An 11,346-nucleotide genomic window follows, 5' to 3' on the forward strand; every position below is an offset into this window, starting at 1 on the left:
TGAATTTACTATGGATTTGAGAGCAGATGAACGTGGTCTGTACACAACAAGAGACTGAGGTCACAAACAACATCACCATGATGCCCTTGGACTCTTCAAGATAAGCAGTAGCCCTGGAGTATCTAAAGCCCTTGCCTGGTTAACTATTCCAGTCAGAGCTCTCTGTAGGCTGAACAGCAGCCTAATGTTAGCAAGATATTAAGAGAGGAATACATGCCATTTTGTTAAGGAAACTTAGAGAAGAGTGACAGTTTTGAAGACTCATTTTAAGCTTTCATCACTGGCAGGAAAGAGGAGAAGTCAGGTTACTTAACTGCTGTTATGACAATTATCAAATGGAAGAGACCAGTGACTTGAAGAGAACATTGCAGTTCATAGCAAAATTCCACGATGCTTTTCATTAGGTGTGTCCAATTACTTCCAGTATAAATTAGCTAGACCGTTGAAAGCAGGTTTGCAGAAAATTACTTTAATGCTGTTATCAAGTGGAAAAAAAAGAAAACAAGGAAAGATTTGTTTCCCATGAAATAGTCACAAAAGGCTAAAGCTATGTTGGAGACCTCTCAGACACTGCAGAACCTTTCAGAATTCCTATCTGCTCCACTGGGAAGATCCAGGATTCCAAGACAGCACTTGACGTTAACTTTGTACAACAGTTCTAGGAATGAAAAGCAAGAACATACGAGGGCCAGCTCCAGTAAAGCTGACTTCAAAGTGCACTTTCAGGCTGCTGAGTAACTGCAGATGCAGGCAGATGGCTCGTAACTATTCTACCAAATTACACAAATTGTTGCTAACAGAGTCATGTAAGCAGCATTACAAGCCATCTCCCCAGTCCCACTGGGCTCAGTAACCACTCATGTTGCAAACTAACAAGTCAGCACCTTCAATTAGGCCAGAGGACAAGTAAGGAACATAAAACAGGAGTGACATCATGCAACTCTACTATTGGTAGTGTGGTTTGCAGTTGTCTCTGAAAGTTTAGGCAACCCTGCTGAGTTAGACAAGCTTCTCCTGAAAATCTCATGGTTTTCTATTGTACTGATGTGCAGAAAGAGAGCCTCATCCTGTTTGTGATACTCAGCTCCAACAAAAGCAGAGGTACATACATCACTCTATTTGGAATAGGGGACTTCAAAAGCAGAACACCCCAAAACCTTGTTTAAAAATGCTTTAAACACTTCACATCTGGCAAGACTGCACTAAGGGTTGTCTGTGCTCCCAATTTGACCATTAGCTGCCTGAGCACCATGAGACTTCACTCTATTCCCTGGAAGCAGAAGAACTGGGACCTGTTCTTTCAGTATCAGAAAGAGACAGGGAGGGACCTACATGGAGGGCAAACAAGAGCCCAAAGCACTCCTTTCTCTAGCTCCCTCATTGCCTTCATCACCTCCTGTCTGAGGGGAATGAAGTCTGGGGAAAGCTTGGTCACTTGGAACAGTGCTGTGACCCCACATTTGCCTGTTGGTGGATGGGTGGAACCAGACTGGGCACAGAGCAGTGCAGGGAGAGCCATGCACACCTGACTGAGATAGGAAGAGACACTAATGAAGCATTCAGGGTTTTCTCAGACCATCCTGTCATTTGGTATAAAAATCACAGAGGAAAGAGCTCCTCCTTACCTGAACTGGGCAGTGAAAATACTCAAGCTCTGACATTCAATGAGCACACACTTGCTCAAGCTTGCTGGTCATAAATTTAAACCCTATATATGATAAACTTCAGTTGGTGAGTCATGAACTGAAATAAATGTTGAAAGCACAAGTAAAGTAAAGGATTAAAATGTTCACAAGGAAATGGGCAGATTGACCAGACAGGAGAAACTGAGACAAACAGGTCAGAGAAGTGATATTAGCAGAACAGCAAATATTATTTGCAATATTGGGACCTCACATATAAACACTAAAATCAGAAATTTACCTACTCTACAGGAAGATCAGACATCACATTTCTATTTAGTTCCATTTAATCTCAGAACTCTCAATTGGAATTGAAATAGATGATCATTGTTGATCCCTTCCAACTTAAATACTCTAATTCTCTTCCACTATGATCTCCAGACAAGGGAACCTGGGCATTGTCACAAGACTGCACAACATCACAGGATGACTTTCCCCACTTACAACTGGGTTTTTTAAAAATTTTTGATGTCTCACCAACCAGAAGAAGACTTCCAAGCTGTCACAAGAGCCCCATTCTAATAGAATGTTATTGATTATTTTCTTGCTTTAAGTTCTACACAGTGCAGAAGTTGCATAAAAACAACTGTGAATGGAAAAAAAAAAATCTTAGGAATACCAGATTTGAGCATTAAAATAAATTTCACGAAAGAAACACTGCCTAAGAGGCAAAGGTGACAGTAAGGTGAGGTTTAGTATTGCACTCATTTCTGTCCTTATTTTTTGATTCTTGTAGCATCTTTCGTCCGACTGTCTAACGAAGAATCAGAGGAAGCAATGAACTTGCATCCCCTAAACAAATTTCTAGTGAGGAGCAATCACCTTTTGGTGCTCATTTGGTGTTTTTGCTAACTGCTCCCATGATGCAGTGACATCCTAAACAATGCCAACCAAATCTGCCAGATTTTTGGAAGCCTTAACTCCAGAGACCTTGCAACACCCCCGTGCGGTTAAAAAAAGGATCTTGGCTCATGCCACCCACCACTGAAACAGACACCCTTAGGCTGGGATGAAGCAGCTGTATGACACCACGCAGCAACACTTCACAGCATTTTAGGGTAGAAAGCAATTAACCTTTGGCTGAATCCCCTTAGCTCCAAGCTACAAAAGGAGTGTTTGTTCTGTTTTCTTCTCTACCCCCCACCTCCCCCGAGGCTGCACGACTCTGGTGTTCTCATTAGCTCACTGCCCAGGCGGCTCTCTGGACCCTGAAATGGAGAACAACAGTTGTCATCAAATTAATAGGCTGTTTATCCAGATATTAATTTTGTTTTTTCTTGCTTCTGCTCCAGAGTAGTGGCAGCTGATTCCAGTAAAATTAGGGTGAGGCCATAGTGCATTGTTTCTGTTCAGAAAATACACTGGAGCTGAGATCTACCTGAGGCCTCAGATGTACTTTAAAGCAAATTAGGGAATCTGGGCAAGGTCCTCTTCACAGGTATGAAGAGAGTAACTACTTCAGCTGAGGGAAGATATCTTTCAGCCTTCTACTGTTTCTTTCTGGGTTTAATTGACATTTAATCCTACTTTCTGTACTTACACAGAACCTTCATCCCCAAGTCCTGCCCTAAGACAGAGCTTCCCAGGATCCAAGTTTGACAGTGACATTGTGGAAGCCTGGAAATCCCCACAAAGTCAAATGTCCCTTAGATTTTTAACTCCTAAATTAGCATCCTCTATAGCACAGGCAAAAAATGATCGAATTGTAACATCTGAAGGCAGTTAAGCAAAGATTTGGGAATATAATCTGTGTTTGATCCCCCGACTTCACCCTGAACACAAATTTCCAACTTCATTTGCTGCTTATCAGCTTCACTCCAGTAGTCTTCCACACCCTTCCATGACAAAGCATGTTCCTAAACAGACACAGCTGGGAGCTGCACCACTTCAAGCAGTTCGAGACCGCTCTGACATCTCCATTTCAGTGCATGATTCTAACATGAAGCTTTACCAGAGGTGCTCTGCTCTGAGCCATCAGAAATGGGGAGCTGTGGCTGAGGCTCTGGAGCACTGGGCAAGTACAGCCAGACCAGAACAGGCTGTGAACTGCAAGGGAAGGGGCAAAGCCAGCCTGGCACAGGGGCAACAGAACTGGTGCTCTGTTAGCACCCTCAGGAGTGCCCCTTCCAGCAAGCCTCAGGCACAGCCCAGACCTGCCTGGTCACAGGACCTGCAAGTGCACACCCCCTCTAAGTGGGTGAGAGGAGCAAGCCCACTGCAGATCCTCAGCCCCAGGCCAAAATCTGTTTCCCTACCTTTTGTTTCCTTCACCTGCATGACATGAGAACTTTCACCAGCCCTTCCCAAACAAGTGTTCTCAGCTGAGGCTGCGAGAGTAGACCTGACACTTCCAGTATAACTTGACACTTTCCCACTCCTACCGTGGGTGTGGTGTCATATTCAAACGTGAGTGTTACATTCATCTCCACCAGTGCCTGAGGTCAACATTTTGCCTTGGTTATCTACAGAAAAGGCTGCTGTAAATGCCCCTTCTGCAGGCAAACAAGAAGTCAGAAAACAAAACGAGTCCAAGCAATGCTTTTCCTAAAGCCAGCCTCACTAGAGTGATGCAGACAGGAAAAGGCAGCCTGCACTAGCAGATACCCTGCTAGTGGGCTTAAAGGGGAAGGAATCCATAAAACCTCCAGGCATTCCAGCAGCCTGGGTACCCGGGATCACTTTCACAGTTTAGGAAACAGTTTCATCTCAGCCCCCACAAACTGACCTTGGCAGGACATCGAAAGTTTGCACATAACAGCCATGTTTGTGCCATGAGTAATCCAGTCCTCTAAGCTAATGCTCCATTTTGCTGGAACAAAATATCTTGTTATCATGTGAACTACATCACATTAAAATGATATTTATGAGAATCTCCTAATCTCCCACTTAACGGGATCCTTCTACCCATGGATTTTCATCATTTTTTGCATCTTCATGTCTTTCCCACATAATTTTCTGGTTTAGACATTACCACATTTTTCCAATACACCAGAAGCAAATCACACATGCTCAGGCTGAAACAACCACCTATGCTGGCCATTAAACAGGGGAGTTTTTTCTCCAGAAATAACCCAACATGAATCTTTTGATTAACCACAGCTCAGTGAAAGAAGAGACATATACATATCTCAACAAGATATATGGTCTTACAGTAATATCTTCCTTTTGCTTTTCCATATCCATTAGCAGTCCAGGTTAGAGACCCACCAACAACTGAACATGACAGGACAGGACACTATTGCCTGCTGCTGGCCAGCAAGGGAAGGAACAGCACACTGGGACAGCCAGGAGTGGGACGTGTTACTTCCACACTTGCTCTCTTAAGCACTCAGCTGGGTTCAAACATGAGAATACTACATTTAGGACTTCGTAGCTAAATTGCGTTTCTGTTTTTCATGAATTTTGTGTTCCAGCTGTAACTACAGTTAAATTGGTAGTTACAGCAGCTCTTCAAAAGAAAGAGGCTAAGCTTGCTCAGACATAAGCAAGCAGAGAGAAAATTCAGGAGTCTCATTCTATAAATGCTCTAAGATGACACATCAATGCTCTGCACTTCCATCTCTTGAAGAAAAAGCAACTTCATTAAGTAATCTAGGCCAGGTACATGAAAATTAGGTCAGGTACCTTACCTGTATTACCTTGTAATCAGTTCAGAAGCCCTCTGAGATATAGCAGTTTATGGAAATAAGAACTAATGAGCTTGGCCAAAGAAGGTATAACTTGAGGGGTGGGAGCAGAGTGAAATATTTCACAGCTAATGAGGAGCTTGGATCCAGTGGAAGAGAAATGGCTGCTTTTCCAATGAGTCAAGGTGCCCCCTTGTTGTGCAGCTGGACCAGGAAATATGAACTGTTATAATTCACTTACATTTAAAAGTCTGAAGAGAGAGCCTCTAGAGCCAGAGGGAAGCTGGCTTTGCCACAGCTAGATGCTGAAGGAAGCAAAAGCATGAAGCACAGACTGAAGTTGTGGTATGTCTTTGAAGTTCTTGGGCCATTTGGCATTAGAGGGATCTGCAGACAAAAGGAGAAATAATGCTTTAAGAAGTGTGTGACAACCAAGTTCATATAGCTCCTGGCTTTGCAAGTTCTCACAGAATGAAGCACATTCACATGCATTAAAGGGTGGGTGTATGAACAGACCATACCTTTGGCTGCATTAAACCCATGCTGATTTGTACTGCTAATAGTCATGGGCACCCCTTTTCTCCTGCTTCTTTCAGGCAGACACTCCAATATAAGGAACTGTATTAAGCAGCTCATGGGTAGATGTTTCCAACAGTGTCTGAGGCTTTGCCTTCCAAAACATCATTATCTGTGCCATGGATTCAGAAGTGCAGGACCACCTTGCATAAGCTGAGTGCTCTCTCACACAAGGAATTTGGGATCCATGGGCACAAAGACGGGAGCTGATGTGGTGATGAGAAAGTTAGAGGTGACTGACGTTTTCCCAACATCGGGAACATTCCGGCAGGGACGAGGTCAGCAGTCCTCAGGCAGTGGACACAGCCCAAAACCATGGCCCAGTTTATGGCTGCCCGAGGCAGCCAGAGGGGCAGGCCATGCCCAGAGGGCTGAGCAGCTGCACACTCCACGCTGAGCTGCTGCAGCTTTCAGGCTGACATCATGCAACTGCAGCTCTTCAGTATGGAAGACTGGAAACAGGAAAATAATAACATGACTCCTGATGGTCACTCATGTCCAAGTCTGCACAAGGAAAAGAAAAAACATGCTCTGTTCTAGTTGTCCCTGTACAAATAGTGACTGTGGGTGTGGATACAGCACTGAAAACCTGGGTCTGAAGAACAGCCCATCCACAGGCAGGGATGTAGAGGGAATTTACTCCTCTGGAGCAGAAAGGAAAGGCACAGCTCAGAGGCACCCCAAAACAGTGCAGCAGGCATTCTGCACTGCCTCTGCTCCCTCCACACACACAGTACAGCACAACACAGCACAAAAGCTTCCCTAGCCCTTCTCCCAGACACAAGTCAGCTTTTTGCTGTTGCAAAGAGAAGGAGGGAAGCAAACAAGGAAGAAATGCACTCAGCCCAGAGTTAGCTGGCAATGCTGAGTGAGAGAACGAGTATGAGGCATCCACTGAAATCCCACTGTGCAATAACTGACTGACAAGCCCCTGGAAGCTCTATAAAGTGTCCTTTCATTGTTGCTGCCCTCGGATGGGCAGGTGCAGGCAGTAAGGCAGGAGTGCAGAAAGAAACTCTTAGCCCTGCAGACAGTATAGTCTCCAAAGCTGATATTATGGTCAAACAGCACAAGCCATAAGCCAGCCCTTCCCTGTCTGTCATCGTTCCTGCCTTATTGTCCTGGGCTTTGCTTTGTTCTCTGGGAGCAGGCATGCTCCAGTTCTCAGGCACATGCCAGCAAAGGCGCTGGCGTGCTGCCCACCCTAAGTACCGTGTAGGCAGGATGGCGCCTCCGATATTTAAAACAATATTTAATGTTTTACATCACTGCGGGCCTCTAGATTATTTTCTAAATCCATGAAGCAACAGTGGATCAGCATGTGGTGTGTTAATGCTGCACAAGGAAATAATGCATGAGGAGGAGAGATTAGGAGAGAGCACTTGAAATTGCAGTTGGCATTAGCTATAGGGTAACACATAGCATGGGATGACCTGTTCATCCCAGGCTCTACAGTGCATTTAGCACTGGGCTCCAAGAAAGAAACATACATAAGAAAAGCCTGCCCTAGTAGCAGAAAGTTTCACTTTTCTAGTTCTACCCACCCAAACCTTTGAGGAAAAGCTTCTTCAGGAACTGCTTAGGGAATAGAAATGTTAAATATCGTTGTTTTCAGAACAAAGGTCACAGGTCCAAAGTGAAAACCTCAAATACAAGCCTGTTTCTCCTGTACAAGAAAAAAAATCAACAAAATGGACAGGGAATGACACCCCCTGGTTGGTGACATACCATGGATTTCAGGATTATACTCACAAAGCAGCAGTGGATCATTCCTCCTGCTAGTAGTGTTAGAAGTCACGTTAAGGACCTGAGAAAACACCTTTGAAGCTATTAAAATAGTGGTATAAAATGTAAGAGTTCAAGAGTGGTATTATAAATAAAATATGTTACATTTGTTAATCAGGAAAAAGTTGGCTCAGACCAAACAGGGATATCTTGACACTGTCTGCCCAGCTCTATTTTGTTCAGTGATCAACTTCATCATGAAATTAATTTTGCAGGATTAGTGGTAAGTCCTTTTTTGTTGCCTTATATTTGTCACTCATGTGGAGAGAGCAAGGATTGTAACTTCATTTCCAGAACAGAAGCCTGACAATATAAGAAGAATTTGTCCAAGATGAACGGTGAGGTTCACTGACCTCAAAGTCTGGTGACGCTCAAGGCTCAAACAAATACTGCAGTTCAAAAAGCCACCATTTGCACACCAACTGCTTAGTAAGTATGAGGGCTGAGACTATCCCACAAAGATGAGAAGCTGACAAGAACAGGGGTTAACCTCTGGCACATGAGCAACCGCCTCCAAAACCCAAATACCTTGGTTGCATTCAGACCCCAATACAAGTACAAGTTGTTCTTGCTGCCGTGACTATCCCTTTTCCACAGAGTCCCTTCAAGAAGACACTGAGGATTTAGCACTGGCTATCAGGTTGCAGTCACTGACCAGAAGTGACTGAGCACGCCATGAACATGAGATCCAGCAGGGAGAAACATCCAGTCCTTCCCAGGAAGCAGGCAGTGGCAGCAAAGCAGCTTATCTCTGTTCCAAAAATCCTGGCTTCAAAGAAAGCCTAAGAGTACTTAAGAGCATTTAATTACTTATCTGCACTTGTCCTAAATGCAAGTAATGTTGGGCTAGGTTTGACTAGGAGAGCCTTCCCAGCTTATTTGGGGGTGTCCATCCTGCCCCTACCCCATTACTCCTTTTCAGTGTAAGAAAATGTTACACATGCATGGGAATTCATGTACTGGTCACTATGGTCATTCTTATCAAGTTTTCCTTCATATCCTTCATTCAGTGGTCAGAACTATTTTTGGATGCAGAAACTTGAATTCAGACCCTCCTTCTGCTCTGCCAGGCTCACAGGAGAGCATCAACAGCTTTCTGACATGAATGTTAGCCCTGCTGGACATATGTAAAGAGGTAGGGATGCCCACGCTCCCTCCCTCTTGGAGCTGCACATGACTTCTGAATTTTACTTTGTTAATTAAAAAGCCAAAAATCCCCAGAAAAATAAACAAACAAACAAGACTCCAGATTTAATACTGTTACTTAGGAAAAAAAAAAAAAAGAAATTAAAAATACCAGGATTTGAAACAGTGTATTGATCTTGAAACATATTAATGCTTTCTTCATTTTCTAAAGGCTTTTCTGGTCCCAAATGATTTTTCCTTGCCTGTACAACTATCAGAATAAAAACTGAAGAAAAATAACCAATTATTTGCACAGCTCTGGAGATCAGCGAGAGTCTGCTCAAGGAGATCGTACCCATGAACACTTCCCACCCCTTTTCCTCTTGGAAGAGGACTGGCTAATGCAGTCACCTCTGCTTGGTTACAGTAGTGTAGCCAAACGCATTTCTGAAGTTACCTGCATCCTTCTAAGCGTCATTACCTCACATGTGGTGCAACAGTTTTTCTTTTTGCACGGAACTATTCTATTCTACTTAATGGCATTTTCCTGTAATTTCTCTTTGGGACTCGCAACATTTGCTGGATACAAAAGTGCATCTAAAAGCTATGCTCCAGAGACATGCACCTCCCCTGTGAAACTAAGATTATTTCCTCTAAATTTTGATAGGGAGATGTGGACTACTTTGTAGTATGATCCATTTCAACTGTTCTAGCAAGGTAGGTAATCTTATACTGTCCCAGTTTTATAAAAATCCAGGCAATTTGAATTAATAGCATAAAAGTATAGCACTTGCCATAAACATGGAACAGTTGCTTTATTGCACTTGTCAAATGCATTCCTCTCTTTGGTCACAGTTATGGTCGAAGAATTTTAACAAAAAATTAACAAGCCATTCACAATAAAAAGGAACTCAAAAAAAGTCAAAGCTGGAGAAAGCATCACATACCCTGCATATTTGAACTCTTATGGTTTTTCCAGCCCAGTTCTCACTCTTAGTTCCACAAGTTTTTTGTAAGTACCACCCCTGTTCAAGTGGAAAGGACAGCAGAGAGGTGTCGACTCAGAAAAGTGAGTGGATGCCACACACAGGATAAAGATCTGTCCTATTTCTGAAACAGGAACAGAAGCAGTAGCCACAAACAGAAAGGCAGACAGCATTGCCCAGGTCATTAACCTAGATGGCTCATCCTGTGCACAGCCATCTGCCCACAGCTTATCCCATATCCCAGGTAGCCAAGGGGAGCCTGCAGCCTGCCGTGCCCACACACAGCATGGCCAGAGCAGACAAATCCTGCAGCACTGCTGGACCCCCCCTCACCCTGCTGCCAAGCCTCATCACCAAGAAAAGACTTTAAAAATGTCTAAAAGCTTCTATTTTATAGCAGTCAAAGAACAACAGTTAACAGAAAGAAACATCTAACACAATGTTTAGAAAACAAACCCCTTTATTTTTAACCCCTTGCTACAAGCAAGCTGAGAAATTCACGTCTGCTGCGGTAGAACAGCTTGACAGACCCACTATAAAACAAACAATTTACCATTTTGATGTGGCATGAAGGCAGTAGGAAGCATAATTTTATCTGCTTTTTCTACAGTGACCTCTGACCCCGTGCATCATAATTTGAGAAGCAGCTGTGCACTCAGAGCCCCAACACCCTGCTCGTTCCTGTCTGCCGGGCAAGCGAGTGTCACTCCCGTGTCACTCCTGGTGATTAGCACAGCCACCGAGGAGGCTGCCAGGAGGAAGACCTGGTAACCCCTGCCCCAGACAGGTGCACAGCCCTGTCACATCCCACACATGTGTGCTTTGGCTTGTTTCCACTGCTGTCATCAAAGCACACTATCGTCGGCAAGTGCAACATCGCACAGGAGACTCCCAGCAGCTGGAATTCAGCATCTTCGTGGTGCCCGTCAAAGGCTGATGTTCTTCCAGAAGTGTAGTAGGAACAGTTTAAAGAGAAGGCAGTGGGGTGAGAGCAAAAGGTGCTGGAGGAATCTTTGTTTTTGTCCTCAAACAGAAAAATAAAATATCCTCTTAAGAAAACCAATTTGAGGTCGGCAATAGGGTTTCTTTTCAAGTCTGCCACAGGTCTAGTAAAGAACTATTTGTATGTAAAGTATAAAAATCATAGTATAGCAACATTGCACAAAGGTTTCGCTGAAAATGAAAAGTTTAAGAACAAGTGTCCAATACTTGCCAGCCATGGGTGTATTTCAGTAATCCTGCAGACCCTGGGGTCCACATGAAGTCCTGAACACTGCAGTTACTTGAGAAAGGGAATCTCCATCACATTAGCAGTTTGGCCCCAATCCAAGAAAGCACTTAAGCATGTGCTTAACTTTAAGCACATGAGTGCTCCCACCCACATGAAAGGACCACTTATTCACTGAAAATCAAGCATCTGCAGAAATACTTTCCTGTATCAGCTTTTTTGCTGAGTATCTTACAGGATTACCCTATCAAGGGACTCCCTGGAAAAAGAAAAAAAATCACCACCACCTAAACAGAAGTCGACTTCAGGCAGGGTTGCCAGTTGCCAGGGGCTGCCTT

This window comes from Prinia subflava, chromosome 5 (genome assembly GCF_021018805.1).
Source record: "Prinia subflava isolate CZ2003 ecotype Zambia chromosome 5, Cam_Psub_1.2, whole genome shotgun sequence".
NCBI classification, from domain to species: Eukaryota; Metazoa; Chordata; class Aves; order Passeriformes; family Cisticolidae; genus Prinia; species Prinia subflava.